We start from the raw sequence: 13,048 nt of genomic DNA, 5'->3' as shown, positions 1-13,048 counted from the left end.
GGCACCTGGGGCTCAGTGAGCTTACTGCCAAGCCCCATTGTGGGTGCCACAGACCAGCAATACATTTAAAATGTGGCTGGATGTCAGAAAATCTTTCATAGTTACAAAGCACCAGACTGGACATCAATCCAGAGGACCATGAAAATGGCTAAGAACATCACTGGTGTCTCCGATTGTCCTATTGACATTTTCTATAAGCGTTACTTAAAGAGAGCTCAAAGAATTATTGAGGACTCTCTCCCTTTCCATCCATTACCAGGCATCTTTGATCTTCTACCATCAGGAAGGAGGTCCAGGAGCATCAAAAAACAGAACTGTCAGGCTGGGAAATAGTTTCTTCCCACACGCTGTAAGATTGATGAATAGTATCCTGTACCGAACGGATGCGTGGCATCTGAATCCCAGAGGAACCAGGATCCTGGCGGAGGCATTTGCTAGGGCTACTAAGGGGGCTTTAAACTAGTATGGTTGGGGGAAGGGGTGCATATAGAGGAGAATAGCAAGGAGAAGGTTTGTCTGCAAATAGAGAAGGCTTGTAGACAAAGTTTGGGGATGGAAAGACAGGATATCGAGAAAGAAAAGGATCGGTGCCATGATGGAGAGAGGGATGATGGTAATAAATAATAGAGTTGTCTGTAAAGATGGGGACAAGCGGAAGGTGAGATGTGGGAAATCTCTGAAATACATTTACTTTAATGCTAGGAGTATTGTAAGGAAGGTGGATGAGCTGAAGGTGTCGATAGACACTTGGCAGTATGACGTGATGGCGATTAGTGCGACGTGGTTGTAGGAGGGGTGTAACTGGCAGCTAAGTATTCTGGGATTTCGGTGCTTTAGGTGTGATAGAATTGGAGGGGTAAGGGGAGGGGTGTGGCATTGCTTGTCAGGGAAAATATTGCAGCGGTGTTGATGCGAGATAGATTGGAGGGCTCATCAAGGGAGGTGGTATGGGTAGAATTAAAAAATGGAAAAGGAGAGGTTACAATTATAGGGGTGTATTATAGACCACCTAGTGGGGAGTGAGAAACAGAGGAGCAAATGTGTAAGGAAATAGCTGAGATTTGAAATAAACACAGGGTTACGTTAGTGAGGGATTTTAAATTTCCTAATATAGATTGGGAAACACATTCTGTGAAAGGGCTGGATGAATTAGAATTTCTAAAATCTGTGCAGGATATTTTTTGCAGCAATACGTTGAGGTACCCATTAGAGAAGGGGCGCTTTTGGGGTATGAAATAGGACAGGTGACTGAGGTGTGTGTTGGGGAGCACTTCAGATCCAGTGATCATGGTACCATTAGTTTCAATATAATTATGGAAAGGGATAGGTCTGGTCCGACGATTAAGGTTTTTGAGTGGAGGAAAGCCAGATTTGATGAAATGAGAAGGGACCTGAAGAGGGCGCACAAAATCAGTGAACTGGTGCGGACTTGAAAGGCCAACATGGCCTGTTTCCGCTCCGTAAGTGGTTATATGGTTATTTGTATGGAATGGTTTGGGCTGATTTGTTTTTTGGGAAGGAGGTAGAGAAGAATTAGAGGGCATTTAAAGGAGAGATTTTGAGGGTGCAGAATCTTTATGCTCCTATTAGGATAAAAGGCAGAGCCAAAGGTTCTCGAGAGCCGTGGTTTTCAAGGGAGATTAGAAAGTTGGTTCAAAATAAAAGGGAGGCCTACATTAAATACAAGAAACAAGGTATAGATGAAACGCTTGAAAAATACATGGATTGTAAAAAGAAGCTTAAGAAAGAAATTAGGAAAGTGAAAAAGAGGTACGAGGTGGCTTTAGCGAGCAGGGTGAAATTAAATCCAAAGGGTTTTTACAAATATGTGAATAGCAAAAGGAGAGTGAAGGATAAAATTGGTCCCTTAGAGAATCAGAGCAGCCAAATGTGTGTGGAGCCAAATCAGACGGGGGAGATATTGAATGAGTTCTTCTCTTTGGTATTCACTAGGGAAAAAAGATATGGAATCGTGTAGGATAAGAGAAGAAAAAGGGGTAATTATGGAAAACATAGGGATTAGGAAAGAGGGGCTATTGGAACTTATGAGGCATATAAAGGTGGATAAGTTCCAGGTCCTGACGGGATTTTCCCCAGGACCTTGTGGGAAGTCAGCGAGGAAATAGCAGATGCTCTGTCATTGATTTTTCAAAAGTAATTCGAGGGGGGCATGGTGCTGCAGGATTGGCGTTTCGCAAATGTGGTTCCTCTGTTTTAAAAGGGCTTCAGGTGTAGGCCCGGCAGTTATAGGCCAGTAAGTTTGACGTTGGTGGTTGGTAAACTAATGAAAAGTATTCTTAGAGATAATATGTATAAGTATCTAAGGGGGCAGGGACTGATCAAGGACACCTAACATGGGTTTGTGCGAGGAAGGTCATGTTTGACAAATCTTGTTGAATTTTTTGAGGAGGCGACTAGGAAGGTTGATGAGGGTAGAGTAGTAGATGTAGTCTATATGGATTTCAGTAAGGCCTTCGATAAAGTTCCATATGGAAGGTTGTTAAGGAATGTTCAGGAGCTAGGTATTAATGTTGAGATAGTCAGATGGGTTCAACGGTGGCTAGAAGGTAGATGCCAGAGAGTCATGGTGGATAACCGTCTGTGAGGTTGGAGGCTGGTGATGAGCGGTGTGCCTCAGGGATCGGTGTTGAGTTCCTTGTTGTTTGTCATTTACATTAATGGTTTGGATGATGGAGTAGTAAATTGGGTTAGTAAATATGTGGACAATACAAAAATAGGGGGAGTTGTGGATAGTAACGATGGTTATCAGGGACTGCAGAAGGATTTGGACTGCTTAGAAGGCTGGGCTGAAAGATGGCAGATGGAGTTTAATATCAATAGGTGTGAAATGCTTCATTTTGGGAAGAATAATCAAAACAGGACATATACAGTGAAGGAGAGGGCATTGAGGAATGCAGAGGAATAGAGAGATCTTGGAATAATGATTCATCGTTCTTTGAAAGTGGATTCTCATGTGGATAGAGTGGTAAAGAAGGCTTTTTGTATGCTTGCCTTTATAAATCAAAGCATAGAATATAGGAGCTGGGAGGTGATGTTAAGACTGTTCAAGGCATTGGTGAGGCCAAATTTGGAATATTGTGTGCAGTTCTAGTCCCCAAATTATAGGAAGGATATCAATAAGGTAGAGAGGGTGCAGAGAAGATTTACTAAACTGTTGCCTGAATTGAAGTTTATAGAATATGGAGAAAGATTGAGCAGATTGGGTCTTTATTTGTTGGAGCGTAGAAGGTTGAGGGGGGATTTGATAGAGGTATTTAAAATTATGAGGGGGGTAGATAGATTAGATGTGAATAGACTTTTCCCCTTGAGGGTAGGTGAGATTGGAATGAGAGGTCATAAGTTAAGGGTTAGGGGGACAAAAGTTTAGAAATAACATGAGAGAAAGCTTCTTCACTCAGAGGGTGGTGGCTGAGTGGAATGACCTTCTGAAGAGGTAGTTGCAGTAGGATCAATTTTGTCATTTAAGAGAAGGTTGGATAAGTGCATGAATGTGAGGGGATTGGAAAGTTATGGACAGAGAGTAGGTAGGTGGGACTAGAGGAGATCACTTAATTGGATGTGGACTAGAAGGGCTGAGATGGCCTGTTTCCATACTGTAATTGTTATATGGTTATATAAACAAGAAAATCATCCCAAAATATTTACATATATTTTATTTTAAATTATATTTGGGTCTCTCTCTCTTTCACATATATATATTCGTTCCGTGAGGGCGATCATGTCTCTCCATCCGTCACGATCTCCGACCCTCCGAATTGTAGTTGTTGCCTCTCCTGTTCTCCTTCGGTGAAGGCTCCATCTTTGAGCTGAGACTGGATTCAATGATGAGTTCATGATTATACAAGGGAAAAATACCTAAGTGGTTTCCTGTTGCCTTCTTCCGTTACAGTGTCCATACTGGACGGGTAACCCTGGCCATTGACCAGCAAATTCATCTGCCCAGCATTTTTAGTTTTAAAACTACAAATTCCAATTTGTAGAATATGCTTGTAAAAACAATCCACCATCTGCAATCCATGGCTTCACATGACCCTGATTGGGAGGCTAAACAGGTACTACACCTTGCCCAAGAGTGACCTGTAGGCTATCGGATGGATTGAGCGCCTTACACCTTCTTTTGCTGAGCAAAAATTGCACAGCACCATCACTGATAAATATACAGAGAGAGAGAGAGAGAGAGAGAGAGAGAGAGTCACATATATATATATCAGAAAATCATTAATTGTGTAAAAATTGTTTTGAATAATATTGAGCAGATGTACACTAAATTCCAACTGGCAAAACCAAGTTGCATTTAAATGGGCCTTGAGACAAAGCACATACCAATATCTGCCACAGTTAATCTCCTGCAATAAAAACCCAGTCAACTTCCTCCAGAGGTGTCAATCGCCCATTATATAGAGGATATTCTGCTACAACACATTAATCAAGATTTTAATTCTAATGTTGTTTCAAATCAGAGGCACTTGAAATATTAATCTCCTCCCTCAGGGACGGGTCTGGGCCGTTAACATTGATAAGGTGCAGTGCCCTAGCCAGAATGTTCTTTTTATAGGAATTCCATGGCTTTCAGTACGAAGACATATTTCCAAGATCAAAATTTCCCACACCCACTATAAATTGTGCATGTTTTTTCATTGCCGCTATTACATTCTCATACTCACTATAATATTCCACTATAAATCGTGTTTGCTCTTTCATTGCCTCTATTATATTTCCACGCTCACTACAACTTCGCACACTCATTATAAATTGCTGGTTCGACTTTCCTATGCATGCTATTAATTGTGTAAACATGTAAAAATATCGTCCACATGCATATAACATGCGGTGTGGGCAAGGTGCCTGGTTTGTAAAATGCGCGTTATATGTGTAAAAATACGGTGTATAATCTACATCACCACATAGCCTTCTGTCTGTTCCAGGCCACCTTCCTTGGCTCATGGTTCTGAAACTCTGATCCAATTAGGAAACTGATTATGCCCATGGTCCTTGAGAGGCCCTGCTCATCATCAGTACCCACACAAATCCTGACACCTGGTTCCCACAAGCCAGTCTTATGCAGCCCACAGCCTGGTGCGAGTCTTTTGGAGTTCCTCATTGGTTCTTTGCTGTGGTCTTCTACCCTGTCTGGTCCTCTCCTAGCTTTCACCTTCTCAGCAGGGTGGTGTTCTGCTCTGGTACCCTGTACTGGATCGCTGCTCCCCTAGAGCTTGCAACCTCATTGTCTAGAATTTGAATTTTCAAACTCTCTTATAATTTTCCATGATCACACACCCATGTCCATTTCTCTAGAATGCCACAATGATAAACATTCATGTTTCTATCACCACCCCCTTCCCCCCAATCTGTCTTAACCAATTTTCATGCAGTCTTTTGCCTTATGCCTTACTCCTCCCCTCATCTCTGCTTTGAATATTGATTCCCTTCACTCTGCCTTGAGTTCTAAGGGACATTAATCAGTTTCCTTTTACACAGATGTTGCCTAATTGGCTGAGATCTTTCAGTACTTCTGTTTTTACATCACTTGATCACTTCTACCTTAGCACACAACAGTTTAGAACTATTCCTTATATACAGGCAATAACAGTTTCAAACAGAAACCCGCCCTTTAGCCCATCAAGTTTTGCAACAACCACCAAGCACCCAATCCCACTCATCCCATCCAAACCCATTTTATTCTCTCATTCCAATCAACTTTTCCCCCTCCCCCATTCTCTCACTCACACAAAGAGGCAATCTACAGTAGTTCCATCTATCAATTTGGGATGTGGGAAGAAACTGGAGCACTTGGAGGAAGCCCACGTTGATAAAGGGAGAACATGGGCACTCCACCCAAGCAGCACCTGAGGTTGGGACTGAACCTGCGGCACTGGAGCGGGAGCTAGCAGATTTTGTCTCATACAAAGTGCTTGTGCGTTAATGCTTATCACTCAAGCTTTAGGGTTTGCTTTAGCTTCTTACCAAACTGAAGACAGGAAATTCCTGTACAGCAGAAGTTTTAATCCAAATCGGACAGTTGGTATTACCCAACACATTGCAACATCTCAACTTAACCTTTCATCATCTTTGGTGTTCTTTGTTTGGTTAAGACTCCTGGCATCAGAGATTGAACATAGGCTCCACTGTGTTTGCTCAGCAAACGTCCAAGCCAAGCAGTGCACAGAATGCCCACACCAAAGAGACCAGCTTCCTATAAACAGTGGAAAATTGTTTCTCTGGGTTTCTCTGCCCCTGATTCCTGACCAGAAATAAAACCATGAGCTGGTTCAGGAGGTGACTATTGAGGAATCAAACCAAAGCTTGCTCATCAAAGAAACACAATAAGACATTTACCAACACCATTTATGTTTTCTTCACAAGAATACCAAATTCCCGTGAGGAAATAGAAAAAGGAACACCTGTCATCCCTCAACTGTAATGGATTAGGTAGGAAAGGGAGCCATTGTGGCCATTAAAGTTGATCTTGTTTAATTTCGTGCCTTTGCTACAGTTTGGTTTGGGCACTTTTTGGGTCCCCTCACACCAGTACGTTGTTATGAAAGCAGTTGTTGAGAAAAAAAGAGAGCCACCATTTAACCCCACTGTCAACAAGGCTCTACATTTCCTGGTTGTTTTCATTGTGCCCTGAACTGTCTGTCACCTATCAGGAGTTGAGAGAGAATCTTCATTACAATGCAAACAGCTGGTATTTCTGGTCTGCATTGAAACCTGGTAAACAATTCAAACCAACGCTGTGTATCCATCACAGGAGTTCGATATTGGGTGGGTGAGGTGAGGATAGTGGTGCCCCCTTCAAGTGGTGCCCCTCAATATCATAGAAGGGCTAAGGGCTGAAACATTGGTAATATCTTCCATGGACGCATTCGTCCATGTGTGTTTTTATATTAAAGTGGCTGCACAATCACATTGACTGCTGTGCAATAATTCACCTTTTACAAAGAATTCAACAGGGCAAAAAAAAACCCCAGATCATTTATTCCCTGAGGACCACAAGAACCCTACCCTTCTTCCTTTATCCAGGCAAAAACCTTTCTCTCCTTCCCTCTTGCAGCTGACCTTCCACCATTTGACCATGAAGTTGAAGCAGGTGCATGCATCTTTTTGTGAATCTTTCTCAAAGATCCAGTAACAATTTACAATTCCAACCTCCAGTAACACTGGATAACCATTTTTTTTCCAAAAGGCTTGTTTCTTGAAACTACATTGGGGACTATGAGAGACAATTTCAAGATCATTTCGGATTTGCTGTGTCATGTAGGAGTTTGGAGAAACATTAAATTAACTTTTATTGAATCAAGCACGTTTAATCGCATAATTTTGCTGGCACTAGTCCAACTGAACCAAAAATGTTCCACTGCTGATTTTCTTCACACAGTTCTGATGAAGAGTTTTCAACACAAAATGTTCATTGCTTTTTACTTTCCACAGATGCTGCTTGGACTGACCTGAGTTCACCTGCATTTCTAGTTTTGTTTCCAATTTCAGCTTCTGCACTTTATATTTGTCTTACTTCTGCCTGCGCAGCTTATATCATGATAAAGAACCCATTATAGTAGTCATGCCCTACAAAAGAACACGTGAAGAAATCACTTTAGCCCCTTGGTCCTGCTCCACCATTCTATACCATCGTCACAAATGTTCAGCTCAGAAACAAACCCCCTCGGCCAACTAAGATGCTAATCTTACGTTGTCCCAGTTGACTGTGTTTGCCCCATGTCCCTCCAAACCTTCCTTATCAAGTTCAAGCTTTTTGCAGTAGAAGTCTGGATTTTCAGATTTTCTGGATTTGCGGGCAGTACATTGAAAATTCAAAATTAAGGAGGAATAAAGAAAAGGTGAACAGGTAAATTTATTACAGCAATGGTACATGGAGATGAATAAATGTATTCCATTGGAAAAAATAAAGTCACATTATTTGAACAAATTTGGGAACCGTACATGGAACACAACAGAGAGGGCCTACACCCCCTAAAATGACAGAATGAGAAGAAGACAAAATGACCTGACGGGACTAGGCAGATTAATAGGTTGGCACAGACTAAAAGGGCTGAAGGGCCTATTTTCTGTGCTGAAATATTCTATGGTTCTTAGGCTGCACAAGCTTGTGGGATCAAAGGGCCTGTAACCATGCTGTATGTATATTAAAAAAAAAGATACTCAAACCTCTGTTATCCAGAATTCAAACAGCCTCAAGAAACCAGCAAAAAAAGTTGTGGAAAATGAATAGGTAAGAAATATGGAAATTTAAAATTGGTGTGCCTCACCAATCATGCAACATGCAATCTCAAGCAACCGGAAAATTCACTTATCTGGCATCTATCAATTCACAAAGACTCTGAATACCAGGGGGTTTTACTGTATTTATTTAAAATTATATCTTTATGTAAATCTGTCATTATCATGTGGTGTGTATTGTATGGGCACCATGGTCCGGAGAAACGCTGTTTCAGCAAGTTGCATATGTACAGTCAAATAATAATGAACTTGAACTTGAGATTCCTGCAGCTTCTTCATCCAAACAAGACCAATGACAGACCCTGACATGAGTTCAGTGGAGAATGTTCCCGATAATGAGGGAAGGCTTGAGGAAGAGACACCACTGAAACTGCTCGCAACCCTGGGGCGTGTGTCCTGACCTCGCAACCCTGGGGCGAGTGTTCTCAGCTCACAACCCTGGGCGTGTGTGTCCTCAACTTTCCATATTGGAGTGTGTGTCCTCAGCTCACAACCCTGGGATGTGTGTCCTGACCTCGCTACCCTGGGGCATGTGTCAGCTCTCCATACTGGGGCAGGTGTCCTCAGCGCACAATCCTGGGCATGTGTATCCTCAGCTCTCCACAATGGGACGGGTGCCCTCAGCCTGCAACCCTTTGGTGTGTGTACTCAGCTCTCCACACTGGGGCGGGTGTCCTCAACTCACAACCCTGGGGTGTGTTTCCTCAGCTCAAAACCCTGGGGCGTGTGTCCCAACCTCGTAACCTTGGACTGCATGTCCTTAGATTGCAACCCTGGGAGGTGTGTCCTGATCTCACAACCCTTGGGTGTGTGTCCTAACCTTGCAATCCTGAGGTGTGTGTGTCCTCAGCTTGCCACACTGGGGCGTGTGTCCCGACCTCTGAACCCAACCTCGCCAGCTTAGGGCATGTGTCCTGATCTCGCAACCCTAGGGCACATGTCCTGACCTCGCAACCCTTCCAACCATCCAACACTCTTTGCCACACAACTTTGGGATTAAAGGGAAATAAAGAGATACATAAGGACTCAACAGGCAACAGAGTGGCTGCCTCAAAGCTCTAGTGATCCGACTTCAATCCTCACCTCGGGTGCTGTGTGAATGGTGTTTGCATGTTCTCCTCTAATATATAGTTTTCTTTTGGGTACTCAGATTCTTCACATCCCTAAAAGCAAGTTAAGTAATGTGTTTGGTTATATGCATGCATAGCAATAATAGGGAGTTAATGGGAATGTGGGGAAAAATAAAATGGGATTGGTGCTTGATGGTCACAAGGGATTTTATTGGCTAAAGGGCCTGTTTGCTTGATGTTTCGTCCCTGTGATTCAGGTTACATAGATCCATGCCCCACTTTTTGAACAGGTGAGGCAAACAGAAACTCTTCCCGTGTCCGGAACTCCCCTGAATGGGAACTCTCTGAGCCATTAGCTAGAACACAGTGTGAGAGAGACAGGCTCAATGACTGAGGATCAGAAAGCATGAAACTGAACAAGTGAGCGCAAAGGGTTGAAATTGCATTGCACAATATTAGTGGCAAATTAGTTGTTAAAATGTCAACGCCTTTGTTAAAGTAAAATAATGAGGAAATTATTAACATGCTTTTAAGGACATAACTAATCGAGGGCAGTGTCAATTCCACTCCAGCTCTGGGAATGAACTAACAGTTAGTCATGTGCACCTCCCTCCAAAATCAGCCCATGTAAACCCAAGGAAATCTTTATTACTATTTATGATCAATACAGCACAAATTCAACCCTGGCCTCATCTTTAGTTCCAATAGTACATTTAGGATTAGGATTACTTTACCTCACCCACAAATAAAGTGTTTGAGCAAACCTCGTCAGTCTTAAAGAAAATCTAAAACAAAAACTGTTCAGGGGCACAGGAGGTAAACAAGAACATCAGCAGATGCTGAGGGTCTAGCACAGCTCACTAACATGCTGGAGAAACTCAGCAGGTCATGCAGGAAAGTAAAAGGCAGTCGAGGTTTTGAGTCTAAGCCCTTCGTCAGGGTGACAAAAATCAGGCAGACAGCTGAATAAAAAGGTTGTGGGGGGGATGTGGGGGAAGAAGGGGAAGAGAAGCGGGGGAGGAACGGAGGCTAACAGGTGTTTTGTGGAATCAGGTGGGAGGGGGAAGAAGCTCAGGTGATAGAGACAGAGGGCTAAAAAGGCCAGGAAGGAAGGGAAGGAGTTGGGAAGCTGGAGGAATGGAGATAGTGGGGAAGGGAAAGAGAGAGACTGGGGGAGGGGGTTAACAGAGATTGGAGGTCACTACTAATGCCATCTGACTGGAGATTGCCAAGATAGAATAAGAGATGTTAAGTTTTAAATTTAAATTTAGACATACAGCTCGGAAACAGGCCATTTCGGCCCATGAGTCTGTGCCACACAAATTACACCCCATTAACCTAAACCCCCAGTACGTTTTGAAGGATTGGAGGAATCTGAACCCCCCCCCCCCAGGGAAAACCCACGCTGACACGAGGAGAACGTACAAACTCCTTTCAGACAGCGCGGGATTTGAACCCTGGTCCAGATCGCTGGTGCGACGCCAACCGTGCCGCCCTTGTTCCTCCAATTTGAGGGTCTCCTCAACTTGGCACTTGGGGTGTGGAATTAAAGTTGTTCGCTTCTGGGAAGTCCTTGATAGTTATAAATAAAATTGTATATGTTGGAATGCTGAAATGTTCCAGAAGTACTCAGCAGGCCAGGCAACAGTGGTGGAGAGAGAAACACGGTTCATGCCACACATTGAACATGACCTGAAACATCAGGGTGGCAAGCTTAGCAAAGAGGTTGGCACAATGTTACTGAAGAGCCAGCAACTCAGGTTCGAATCTGGCGCTGTCTGTAAGGAGTTTGCAAGCTCTCCCATTGTCTGTGTGGGCTTCCTGTGGGTGCTGTGGTTTCTACCTACTCTCCAAAATGTATCAGGGTTGTAAGTTAATTGGCATTTTTGGGTGGCATGCATTTAAATGGCTGTAAATATATTTTTTTTAATTAACCATTTTTAAACAATTTTCTTGCAATCTTGGAATTTGTAATTACTGTTAAATTTATATATTTAATTAATTTCTTCACTAAAAGTTGACCCATTTGGCTTTCTGCCCTTCTAGTCTGTTCAGGACTTTTATTCTGCTGAGTTCCACTGACCTGCACCCAGTCCATAGACTTCCATACCCCTCCCATCTATGTACCTGTCCAAACTTTTCTTAAATGTTACAATTGAGCCCATATTCACCACTTCAGCTGCCAGCTCGTTCCACACCCCCATCACTATCTGTGTGAAGAAGTTCCTCCTCATGTTGCCCCTAAACTTTTCCCCTTTCACCCTTAACCCATGTCCTCTGGTTTGTATCTCACCTCCCCTCAGTGGAAATAGCCTATTTGTATTTACTCTGTTTATCCCCCTCATAATCGTAAGGCACTAAGTCAGACCTTTGTTCAATAAAGTCTGTGCTGACTAGCATTGACATCAACACCACATTGATTCCATTTTATTCTCCCTGCCTTCCTTTCACCTCCCCCAAGCAAAATATTTCAGTAAAAATTGGGTCTAAAGCAGTGATTCTCAACTTTCCCTTCCCACCCACATACCACCTTAAGCAATCCCTTACTAATCACAGAGCACCGATGGCATAGGGAATACTTAAAGTGGTATGTGAGTGGAAAGGACAAGGTTGAGAACCACTGACCTATCACCTTCCACTCTCTCTCCCTGCCTTTCCCATCCCCTCCTGGATCATATATTATTCCCCTGCTCATCTGGTTCTAATTGCCAGTGTCTGTCTCGCCCTTCCCTTCTATATACCTGACATCTTCTCTGTACACTCTCAGACCTGATGTAAGGTTTCAGCACAAAATATCGAGCAAGTCTTTGCCTCCACAGATGTGGCTCGCTTCACAGAGCTCCTCCAGGTGTTGATGGTATTAGAGGCCTGTGTTACAGGGATAGGTTGGATAGTCTGGGCACATATTTCTTAGAGTAAAGGAGACTGAAGGGAGATCTTATAGAGAATGATAAGATCATGAGGGATACGGAATAAGTGAATGCTCACATTTTTTTCCCCCAGAGTAGGTTCGATTTTAGATGAGATTTATTGTCAGAGTACGTACATAACATCACATACAACCCTGAGATTGCTTTTCCTGTGAGCAAAGCAGAATTACCACTTATTGGTAGTGCAAAAAAAAACCTGATTCAACGTACACATGTAAAGAAATCAAGAAACGTAATCAAACTGACTTCAATACAAAGAGAAAAACGTGTAAAAGTCGTTAAATGAGTCCCTGATTATTGTTGAGGAGTCTGATGGTGGAGGGGTAGTGACTGTTCTTGAACCTGGAGGTGAGAGTCTTGTGGCTCCTAAACCTTTTTCCCGATGGTGGCAGCGAGAACAGAGCGTGTCCTGGGTGGTGTGGATCCGTGATGATTGCTGCTGCTCTCCAATGGCAGCGTTCCCTGTAGATGTTCTTGATGGCGGGGTGGGTTTTGCCTGTCATGTCCTGGGCTGTGTCCACTACTTTTTGCAGGGCATTGGTGTCCCCATAGCAGACACCCTCTCCACCTCTGATTCTCCAAAGATCATAGGATTCCCTTCCTGAAGTCAACAATCAGCTCCTTGGTTTTGGTGACATTGAGTGCGAGGTTGTGTCTGGTGCACCATTCGGCCAAATTTTCAGTCTCCCTCCTGAGTGCTGACTCATCGTCTCTTTTTATACAACCCACTACCGTGGTATCGTCTGCGAATTTGTAGATGGGTGTTATTGCCTTATCGAGCCACATAAT

General features: G+C 43.2%; 1 protein-coding gene and 1 long non-coding RNA gene across 6 annotated transcripts in view; one reads left to right on the top strand and one right to left on the bottom strand.

Moving 5' to 3' along the window:
* rnf24 (ring finger protein 24) overlaps nucleotides 1-13,048 on the bottom strand; it is a 181,479-nt gene that overhangs the window by 103,580 nt on the left and 64,851 nt on the right. The gene's annotated exons all lie outside the window — the stretch shown is intronic.
* The window catches only part of LOC138757007 (uncharacterized), a 105,332-nt gene that overhangs the window by 70,298 nt on the left and 21,986 nt on the right, over nucleotides 1-13,048 (top strand). The gene's annotated exons all lie outside the window — the stretch shown is intronic.

The sequence above is a fragment of the Narcine bancroftii genome, chromosome 3 (genome assembly GCF_036971445.1).
Source record: "Narcine bancroftii isolate sNarBan1 chromosome 3, sNarBan1.hap1, whole genome shotgun sequence".
Taxonomy (NCBI): domain Eukaryota; kingdom Metazoa; phylum Chordata; class Chondrichthyes; order Torpediniformes; family Narcinidae; genus Narcine; species Narcine bancroftii.
The sequence above is the reverse complement of the archived record's forward strand: the minus strand, read 5'-3'. Positions and strand labels throughout refer to the sequence as shown.